Raw genomic sequence first — 11,713 nt, forward strand, 5'->3', positions numbered from 1 at the left:
CCTCTATGTCGTCGTAAGATGGCTACCACCACCTCGCCGTCAGTCTATCCGGCCTCCGTACCTATCCCTGCCTCTGAAGACTCTGAGCAAGACATGGAGGGTGAAATATAAAACCTAGTATATTCATGGATGGCTACCAATGTAATATCTGACGGTGTGATGTTGTGTGTTATCTTGTCGTTGCGTTATGGTGGTTTTGTATGCTTGCCCCGGTCTACATATTTGATGCAGTTTGACAATAAAGCTCAGTTGGAAGTTAGCACTCTGTTCTCTTGTGTCGGTCTGCTCGGCCGTTTCTTCTTCCCCGTAATGCGCTATACGAGTTCAAGTACCAATTGTACATGCCTTTCAAGTTTGTCATCAAAATTCGAGATCATACAGTGAAACTCTAGAGGGTCTGGAAACAGGCAAAAGTGCTCACACCTTTCCTTCTTCCTCCGCTCATTTGGCTCTCAGCCGGCTGTCTTGGCACTTCAAGAATGTGGCACGCCACCGACTCTTTCTGGATACTTCTCCTATGTGGGAGGCGCCACTGCATGCCTTCTTGTGCTATAAGGTGTACACGGCGATACAGGTTGACCTTGATCTGGATCTCCCACATGACTATTGTATGATTTCAGCGTTGTTTCAACGGAGAGGCCAACCATTAAAATCACATATTCACCATGTATTGTACCCTCCGTTTAGCGGGGGCCTCCTTTACGAATCTGTTTTATAGGGCGCGGCGCATGGCAGACGGTCAACCCCTGGTGATTATCAGGGACTTCAACGCCCCCAGCCCTCACTGGGGTCACCACTATGAGAAAGCCCAGGGAAGAGAACTCAAGGAGTTCACCTTCCAGCTTAGCCTCACGCTGCTTACCGATCCAGCACAGCAGACGCGTTCCGGCAATTCGGTCATACGCGACACACGCCCAGACCTCTCCCCGACTTGTAACATTCGCTGTGTTACATGGGAAAACCTGGGTGGGGCTTTGCGAAGTCAGCACTTTTTGCTTCGCATTTCCTTCATACCACGGCAGAAAATGCGCCAATACTGGGGCCTGGCCCGTCTCACAGACTGCACTAAGTTCAGAATGCTGTTATTTCCTATGATCACCAACTCGGGTGAATAAGCGACGTGGGTGACCTACGTCTTTCATATGCAGCGGGCACCCTCAAAACCTCTAATTTGACTGCTTCAGTCGACCCGCACCTCTTATATCTATGGAACGCTCGCTGCGGGCTTATAAAGCGCTGGAAACGTAACAAACTCAATCGAAAACTTCACGCTTGCATTAGGGCGCTCACTGCAGAGGCTGCAGCATACTGATCGCACCTTGCCGATTTCAATCGGGCTGACACCTGCACGAAGGCGGCGAACCAGATGAGCTCTAAGGGCACCTAGCGGCTATTTCATAGCCTTTATATCCCTTGAGCACTCGAGCAGAGACACAACGCCAGCTCCGCCGTGTTCAAAATTTCTATCTGGGCACTACAGATCAACTCGCACGAGAAATGTAAGACCAATACATCTGTCGCACAACCGACCTCATAGGCCTACAATATACGTATTCCGGCACCCCTAACACGGAGCTCGATGCGCCATACACGCTTTCGAATTCACGGGCTGCACTGGCGAAAATGTGACGGGGCACAGTCCCTGGGCGGGATGGCATTGCAGGGTCGCTTCAGGTAACCTTCCCGACAAGGCACACCGCTCGCTACTCCACCTGATAAACTTTATATGGAATGGCCTCCGCTCCCATCAAAATGGACGAAGTCATTCGTCACACTCATACCCGAATCGGCCAAACCGGTCAGCATCGAGGCACTGAAATCAAGCTTACTTACTTCCTGCGCCAGAAAGCTATAGAAACCATGGTCCACGAAGGCCTTTCTGTCTACCCGGAAGCCATGGGGACCATTGCTGACACGATGTTTGGGTTTCGCCCACATCTGTCGGCGCAAGACATCCTGCTCCAGCTTCAACACGACATTATAAATCGGAGCACTATGCGCTCTAACAATAAAGCCGTTCTCGCACTCGATCTTAGGAGAGCGTTTGATAACGTCAAACACAGCAGAATTCTTTCTAGCATCTCTACCACAAACTGTGGCCAGAAGGCATTCAATCACATTCGAGCCTTCTCATCATCTCATCGTGCCACTTTCATCCGCCTCGATTGTATCGAACATATCCCGTACCTGTTAGGAACACGGGGTACACCCCAAGTTGCAGTCCTGTCACCCCTACTTTTTACCGTGGCCATGAAGAAGCTCCCCTACCTTCTGCGCACGGTCGAGGGAATACACCACGCACTATATGCCGATTATATTACAATTTCGACCAATACAGGCTCCCCAGCACAAATCGAAGAGCGCCTACAAAAGGCTGCCCTTCTGGTGAACGCCTGGTGCTTCCGTCTGGTCCTGTTCCATCAGTCGAGAAAATTCGAGTTATTGGGCTCCACATCACTTCATCTTTGAATCCCAAGGACACAATAGGAAGCCTCCAACGCATCAGCGAACAGGCGATCCGCATCATATGGCGAGTATCTACCAAGCGCGGCGGCCTGCGTGTGACCCAGTCCATGTGGTTGGCCCATGCGTTTGTGACCAGTCGCGTCCTGCACGCCTCACCTTACCTTCACCTGCGTCGTCACCACGAGCACCAGCTGGACATCCTCCTTTGTTCAGTATACAAACGTTCACTCGACCTTCCCATTGCCACCTCCAACAGCCGATTCGTGGCACTGGGGGTACACAACTCATTTGCAGAGCTGCGGGAAGCTCATCGTGTTAGCCAAATAAATCGTCTGTCGCAGACGCCCTCAAGCGACGTCTACTACACAGGCTTGGCATCGATGCGATCTCTGATCAAGACACTGCGACGCCCATACCGGAACTTTGGCAGCAAAAGCTATGGGTAGAACCACTACCCCGCAACATGAACCATGATCTACATCCCAGCCGTAGACTAGCACGTTCCATGGCCCTTCAGGTGGCACACTTCGACTGCCCTGGCGTTTTCTACGTAGACGTCTTGGGCCCCTCCCCCTCAGGTCACTTTACGGCCGCCATGATCACAGAGGGGAAACACGTTGACGGCCTCTCGTTGAGAGCCAACACTGGGACGCAAGCTAAGGAGGTTGCCATTGCTTTGGCTGCCTCGCATCCCAACTCACAAATCATCCTGACGGACTCGCGCTGAGCCTGTTCCCAACAACTTCAGGGTTCCATAGAACCAATGGCAGCTCACCAACTTCCGGCAGCCTCTTGGCGCTTCAGCCCTCACTCCATTATTATAGTAGGGATCCCAGGCCACTCGGGCCTGTCCGGAAACGAGCCGGCGAACGCCACTTCCCACGCTTCTCTCATGTGGGCCGTGGCCTCTCCATGTGCCGAGTCAGAATCTGGCACTACGAATCTGACGCGCTTTCGCGAAATTCTTGCTTATTACCGGACTTCACGCCGCCTCTACCCGGACCCCGCAAATGGTCTGGATAAAGCGGACGAGCGAATAATATGCCGCTTCTAGGCGAATACCTATCTCAGTCCGGCAGTCGCCAGGCATTTCTTGCCGGAAATCAGTGGCACGTGCTCGACCTGCCAGGTTCTGGTCGACACCTACCACGTCGTCGCTTCGTGCCCTAGAAACCTCTTTCCTTTTTCAGCCCTTTTCCCCATACCGACTAGTGAGGCTTGAGAGGAGTACCTACTAGGCTGCTCGACCTTGGAGGCTCATCGTTCCTTGGCGAGGCGCGCTCGAAGAGCGGCCAACTTCATTGGCATCCCACAATAGGGTCTTTCCCCTCAATTAGGCAATATGCCGCAATTCTCTGGTACATTTTCTGTGAAAAAAATTGGCAAATCCCACGTACAGTGGGAGTCGTTGGTATGCAAAGCACGAATGAGAAATATTTATATGTCACTTTAAAATCAGCACAGCGTAATGCGGTGGTGGTAAATGATGCCGTACACGTCTTTCGTGTGATTATTATCATGTTAGGATTTGTCGTTTACCTTTGCCAACTATTCACGTCACGTGGTACCAAATTTAGTATATGTGCAGCGAGCGAAACTGCTGCGAACACTCTATGTGCGTAGTATGTTGTCTAGTCCCTACATGACGCGCGTGCCGGGATTATCATGTTTGCACAGTCATATATTTCCTAATTCAATGATGTCACTTAACACCAAATTTGGAATATGTGAGGCTAGCAAAGCGGCTGCGAGCACATCATGAAGGGCCCAATATACTCCAATGTAGCGTTGATGCGTGCGTACGCTGGTCACAGTAACTCTACGTTAGCAAAACGCTGGTGCTCTATAGTCTGACACCAAACGCGACCAGTGTCCGTCGGCACAGCCCGAAGGCAAGCGGCGCGAAATGCGACATGCTGCATTTTGCGCTGATGCGTTACTCAGACAACACTGCGTCTCCCCTTTTTGTGATTAGGGACGCCGGACGCGCATGCTTCAAAAAAAACTCAGCGCGGCGCGTGCTTGCGAGTATATGTCAGGACCGGCGCCGAGCGTGACGCAAAGAAATGAACGCCGGCGAGCACGCGCACCGCGTCACGTCGAAATGTAATGGCGCCTGGACTGTGGCATGTATCCATGTTCCCACATGACAAGCATCTCATGATTATCACGTTTTCACCAGTCCTATAGATTTCGTCATCCATTGGCGTCACGTAATACCAAATTTGGCATATGTGAAGCCAGCGATACGGCCACCAGCGCATCTTCAGTGTGGCAGGTAGTCAGGTTGTTACATGACACGCTTGTCGTGATTATCATATTTGGATGTGTTATTTACCTATGTCGACCATTCGTGTCACGTTATACCGAGTTTGGTACATGTGAAGCTAGCGAAACGGCCGCGAGCACATCATGAGCGTAGCATGTACTCATGTTGTTACATGACACGCATCTCATCATTAAAATTCATGTTTGCACAAGTCACATGCTTTCGTCATCCATTCACGTACTGTAATACCAAATTTGCTATATGTGATGCTAGAGAAACGGCCGCGAGCGCATCATCAGCGTGGCATATAGTCATGTTGTTACATGACACGCATCTCATGATTATTATGTTTGCACCAGTCACATGCTTTCGTCATCCATTCACATACTGTAATACCAAATTTGGTATATGTGACGCTAGCGAAACGGCCGTGAGGGCATCATGAGCGTTGCATGTAGTCGTGTTGTTGCATGACACGCATGTAATGATTTTCATGTTAGGGTATCTCGCTTGTGTTCGCCATGCAATCATGTCATACCATACCAGTTTTGTAACATGCCATACGAACGAAGCCACCACAAGAGCTGCAGGACCAAGGCATGTAAATCATGACATTCATGGCCTGCATCTCATGATCTTCACGTTATGACTAGTCAAATTTGTTCTTCATACACTCATGTTATGCCATATCAAGTTTGGTATCGATACCATTATCGAAACGGCCAGGAGAGCTAAAAGACGTAAGCGGCTAGACAGACAGACAGACAGACAGACAGACAGACAGACAGACAGACAGACAGACAGACAGACAGACAGACAGACAGACAGACAGACAGACAGACAGACAGACAGACAGACAGATAGATAGATAGATAGATAGATAGATAGATAGATAGATAGATAGATAGATAGATAGATAGATAGATAGATAGATAGATAGATAGATAGATAGATAGATAGATAGATAGATAGATAGATAGATAGACAGACAGACAGACAGACAGACAGACAGACAGACAGACAGACAGACAGACAGACAGACAGACAGACAGACAGACAGACAGACAGACAGACAGACAGACAGACAGACAGACAGACAGACAGACAGATAGATAGATAGACAGACAGACAGACAGACAGACAGACAGATAGATAGATAGATAGATAGATAGATAGATAGATAGATAGATAGATAGATAGATAGATAGATAGATAGATAGATAGCTACGCTCGAAGTCGCCGAAGTTTGCTAAGAAATGCTTCGCATCTAAAAGCTTCACTTATAGCTTTTACTCGTCGCCCCTTTAGCCGCGTACATCGCCGTGGCTATTAACTTAATGACAACGTTCAATGATTCCCACTGTTCAGCACAATGTGCGCTACGCGCATTTATTTAAACGAAACAAGGCATCGATTGGAATATCGGCCTTACCTCAAACATGATGACAAGCACGGTGACGCGCCACACACAATCAGTATTTAGGGCTGCACAAGAATCGAAATTCGCGAAGTGAATCTCCGATGGCTTCTCCATTCTTCGTTTGAGCCATAGTTGACATAGTTAAAGAAGGTAGCGAAGAAGCCCGACAGCAAAAAATTTGTAACAATGTTGGAAACCACCTAATCATATGTGATTATTGCCACTGTTTCATCCCGTGACACCGCGAAAAACAATTTCTTATTTTAAACCTTACGTTAAATGTGACATTATTTGTTTAGCACAACCTTAGGTACCACGCAGAAACATCGCCTTCGAGAGAGGTGCATTGCTTCTTCGTGGACTCCGAGATGAGCGCAGTGGGGGGGGGGGGCGATTTAAACAAATGATATATTGCTAAGCTGACGCAGAAGCCCAGGCCTTATAAACCTTATTTATCGAGCTTCAGATTCTGTATTTCAACACTAACCAAGTTTGGTAAGGTAATAGTTGCATTCGTGAAAAATATGGCCCCTGTTTGAGAACGGCTTCCTTTGTAGCGCCGAGGCATAGAAAATAACGGAAATGAGGCCTCAGGGTGGAGCCAATATTTATTCTTAGTTTGTCAATGACTATAGATAAGCAACACAATAAAACACAAAAAATATTCTGACTCACTGCAGGAAATAGTCAGGAACATGCACTTCATTGCGTCATAATTTTATGTGTCAGCGTAATTTTAAACACTGGCTAAAGAAAGCTGGGGCACCCTTATTATTTAGTACCCGAGAAAGCAATACGTCTGAAAACTTCACATTCTGAAGAATTGCAAGTAAAGGTAACTAAGAAAGAAAACAAAAAAAGGGTCCGAGCTCCTCAATTTCTTCGGCTTGGAATATCTAGTCAATGATGACAATTTTCTTTTTTACATTGACGAAGGACTCTGTATGGTCACCTAAAAGCAGTCTTTGGACCTCCTTCTCTAAGAAGGAAGGTATTTCCTTTCTTCCTACTGCGCGACTATTTGAGAACGTAGAGATTGAAATGGGAATTGTTTAGCAGCTTGATTAAAGTTATAACGTGTATTGACGACATCTTTTGGGCAACTTTTGAAAAAAAAAACAGAGAAGCAATAATTAGTATTTCTGCAGACCTTGCTATGCATTGTATATTTACGGTATGAAAAAATATTCAATACCAGAAACGCTTCGTTTTCTTTAGATTCCTATTCAATTCTTTCTTTCTCTGTCGCTCATCATTCGGCGTGTCATCTACGCATATATTGTTCGCGGGATAAGAAACACCTGACATTGTAGGACGCAAGATGGCAAAGGAAGAATACTGGCGTAACGCACGTTTTTTTAGAAAACTAGATTTTATTCACAATACAGAGAACCATTTCTGCAATGACATCAGTTGGCGCATCGCAAAAGTCTGCTGTTTGCGGTGTGACAGAAAGAACATTTGTCACATAATCAGCCTATAATAAAACGATGCTGTAGCCTGAATCTTCTAAACATTCGGGAAAGATGGCGTCAAACTCGCCCATTTTTATCGCACGGTGTCTTGCAATAGTCGTCCTGGTGTTGAACACATGGACGTGCAAAGGAGTATTAGGTACGTACCTTTTTTTCTACGCTTAAAACTGCACATCATCATGGAAAATACCGAGTACACATACACACACACACACGCTCTCTCTCTCTCTCTCTCTCTCTCTCTCTATATATATATATATATATATATATATATATATATATATATATATCATCGGCATCAGCCTGACTGCGTCCGCTGCAGGACAAAGGCCTCTACCATGTTCCGCCACTTAACTCGGTTTTGTGCTTGCTTCTGCCAATATATACCTGCAAACTTCTTAATCTCATCTGCCCACCTAACTTTTTGTATCCCACTAGCCCGTTTGCCTTCTCTGGGAATCCAGCTAGTTACCCTTAATGACCAACCGTTATTCTGTGTACGCGCTACATGCCCGGCCCATGTCCATTTCTTCTTCTTGATTTCAGCTATTATATCCTTAACACCAGTTTGTTCCCTAATGCACTCTGCTTTCTTCTTGTCTCTTAAGGTTACACCTACCAGTTTTCTTTCCATTGCTCGCTGCGTCGTTCTCAATTTAATTAGGCTGAACTGTCTTTGTAAGTCTCCAGGTGTCTGCTCCGTAGCTAAGTACCGGCAAGGTACAGCTGTTATATACCTTTCTTTTGAGGAATAGTGGCAATCTACTTGTCATAAGTTGAAAGTGCATGCCAAATCTGATACATCACATTCGTATTCTTCTTGTTACTTCAATCTCATGGTTCGGCTCCGCGGTTATTACCTGCCCTAAGTAGACATAGTATTTTACAACTTGAGGTGAACTATTGCCTATCTAGAAGCGCTGCTCTCTTCCGAGGTTGTTGTACATTATTTTCGTTTTCCGCAGAATATTTTAAGACCCACCTTTCTGCTCTGCTTGCCTAACTCTTTAATGATGAGTTGCAATTTGTCCCCTGAGTTACACAGCAATGCAATGTCATCGGCGAAGCGCAGGTTACTAAGGTACTCTTCATTAACTCTTATCCTTCACTGTTCCCATTCTAGACTTCTGAGAATCTCCTGTAAGCACGTGGTAAATGGCGTTAGGTAGATTGCGTCCCCCTCCATTACGCCCTTCTTGATTGGTATTCTTTTGCTTTCTTTATGAAGCACAATGGCAGCAGTTGATCCCGTGTAGATTTCTTCCAGGATGTTTATATATGCTTCATTGACGTCCTCATTGGAACCTGAACTTGGCAACGTTTAACGCTCGAACCTAATCTAGTGAGGCAAGCCTAGCATTACTATACGAGGAGCTAAAAGGTGTTAAATTGGATATACTAGGGCTCAGTGAGGTTAGGAGGAAAAGTGAGGCCTATCCGGTGCTTCAGAACGGTTACGTCCTTAGCTACCGGGGCTTGACTTACAGAAGAGAACTGGGAGTGGGGTTCCTAATTCACCAAAACATAGCTGTAAATATAAAGGAGTACTATAGTAATAATAAGAGGGTGATATCTATCGTATTTAAACTCAATAACAGATACAAGATGAAGGTTGTACACGCTTACGCGCCTACATTCAACCATGATGGCGCTTCAGTTGAATGCTTCTATGAAGACATGGAATCGACAATGAGTAAGGTAAAACACAGTATACCATACTGATGGTAGACTTCAATGCAAAAGTAGGGAAGAAGCAGTCTAGAGACCAGGCAGTAGGAGATTATGGCAACGGTACTAGAAATACCGGATGGGAACTATTATCGCAGAACGCAATTATTTACAGATCTTGAATACCTTCTACAGAAATCGAGGGAACCATAAGTGAACATAGAGGATCCATAATGGCAAAAAGAATACCGAAATAGACTTTAAACTGAGTGCGCACCCAGGCCTCGTGCAGGATGTGGAAGTGCTTGGAAAGGTACGATGCAGTGACCATAAAATGGTATGGTCTCCAATTCGCCTAGACGTGAAGAATGAACGACAGAAACTGGTATGTAAGAAGCCAATAAATGAGCTAGCACTGAGAGGGAAAGTACAGGAATTCAGAGCCTCGCTTCAGGACAGGTACTCGGCTCTTATCGTAAAAACCAGCCAGAGTGTTGACGCAATGAATCACAATCTCACGAGCATCATTACGGAGTTTGCAGTGGAAGTAGGAGGCACGGTAGTTCTACAGGACCCTCGAAAGCTTTCCCAGGAAACGAAGAATCTAATTAAGAAGCGTCAAAGCATGAAAGTCTCCAGCATAACAGACCAAATAGAACTAGCAGAGCGATATAAGTTGATTAATAAGCGTAAGGTATCCGTTGTAAGAAGGTATCACCTGGTTAGAATTGAACGCCCTCTGAAAAACGGAGGAAGTGTCAAAGCAGTGAAGAGGAAACGTTAGATGGGAAAATTCGTATGTTTGCACTAAGGGACACAGAGGACAAAATACTACCAATAGGGATAGGATAGTTATAATAGCGGAGGAGTTTGACAGAGATCTATACAGCAGCTGTGAAAACCATGACCTTAACACTATAAAAACAAGGTGTAACCCAGATGACACGCCACCAGTAATGATAGAAGAAGTCAGAAAAAACCTTGGAGAGCATGCAAATAGGCAAAGCTGCTGGTGAGGATCAGGTAACATAAGATCTGCTGAAAGATGGAGGACAGATCGTGTTAGAAAAACTAGCCACCCTGTTTACGAGGTGTCTACTGACGGGTAGAGTACCAAAGTTTTGAAAGAATGCTAACATGATCTTAATACATAAGAAACGAGATGACAAGGACTTGAAGAATTACAGGCCGATCAGCTTGCTCTCCCTAGTATACAAGCTATTTACAGAGGTAATGGCTAACAGAGTTAAGAAAACATTAGAATTCAATCAACCAAAGGAACAAGCAGGATTTCGAACAGGTTACTCAACAATCGACCACATTCATACTATCAATCAATCAGGTAATAGAGAAATGCTCAGAATACAGCCAACCACTAAACCACTATACATAGCCTTCATTGATTACAAGAATGTTCTATATATATATATATATATATATATATATATATATATATATATATATATATATATATATATATATATATATATATAATGTTATGAGGCAGTGGGCATGGCTCCGCCGTCGTAGACGCATCGATTAATAAGAAGCGGATTTGGCGTGCGAGATCCTAGCAGCCCTCGGGTGTCACACCTACGTGTAAATATTGCAAATACACTGGTTTCTCACTTTTCGGTGTATTTGTAATCCCCACAACAATATATATATATATATATATATATATATATATATATATATATATATATATATATATATATGAAGAGAGGGAAAGTACAGGAATTACAGGGAAAGTACAGGAAAGTACACTCTGGCTGGTTTTCACGATAAGAGCCGAGCACCTGTCCTGAAGCGAGGCTCTGAATTCCTGTACTTTCCCTCTCTGACGAAGGCCGTGCCACGGCCGAAACGTTAGTAAATACGATCCTTTTCTTATGTGCTATCTGCAAGTTAATTCAATATAGAAAATACCCGGACCTGTCGTGCCTTCCCTTCAAGTTCTATATATATATATATATATATATATATATATATATATATATATATATATATATATATATATATATATATATATATATATATATATAATGTTATGAGGCAGTGGGCATGGCTCCGCCGTCGTAGACGCATCGATTAATAAGAAGCGGATTTGGCGCGCGAGATCCTAGCAGCCCTGGGGTGTCACACCTACGTGTAAATATTGGAAATACACTGGTTTCTCTCTTCGGTGTATCTGTAATTGTAATCCCCACAACAATATATATATATATATATATATATATATATATATATGTATGAACAGTAACAACGAAAGCGTTTAAGCGGAGAAAATCAAGTTAAAGGGGCCAGGCAGTGCCGAGTGGTACTAGAGGCTCCTTACAACGCGTGTGCCAAATGTTACGCAGCACGCAGCCAGGAATTCACAATAAATGATCAAATTCAGCTCAAAATTACTTT

The sequence above is a fragment of the Rhipicephalus microplus genome, chromosome 4 (assembly GCF_043290135.1).
Source record: "Rhipicephalus microplus isolate Deutch F79 chromosome 4, USDA_Rmic, whole genome shotgun sequence".
Lineage (NCBI taxonomy): Eukaryota > Metazoa > Arthropoda > Arachnida > Ixodida > Ixodidae > Rhipicephalus > Rhipicephalus microplus.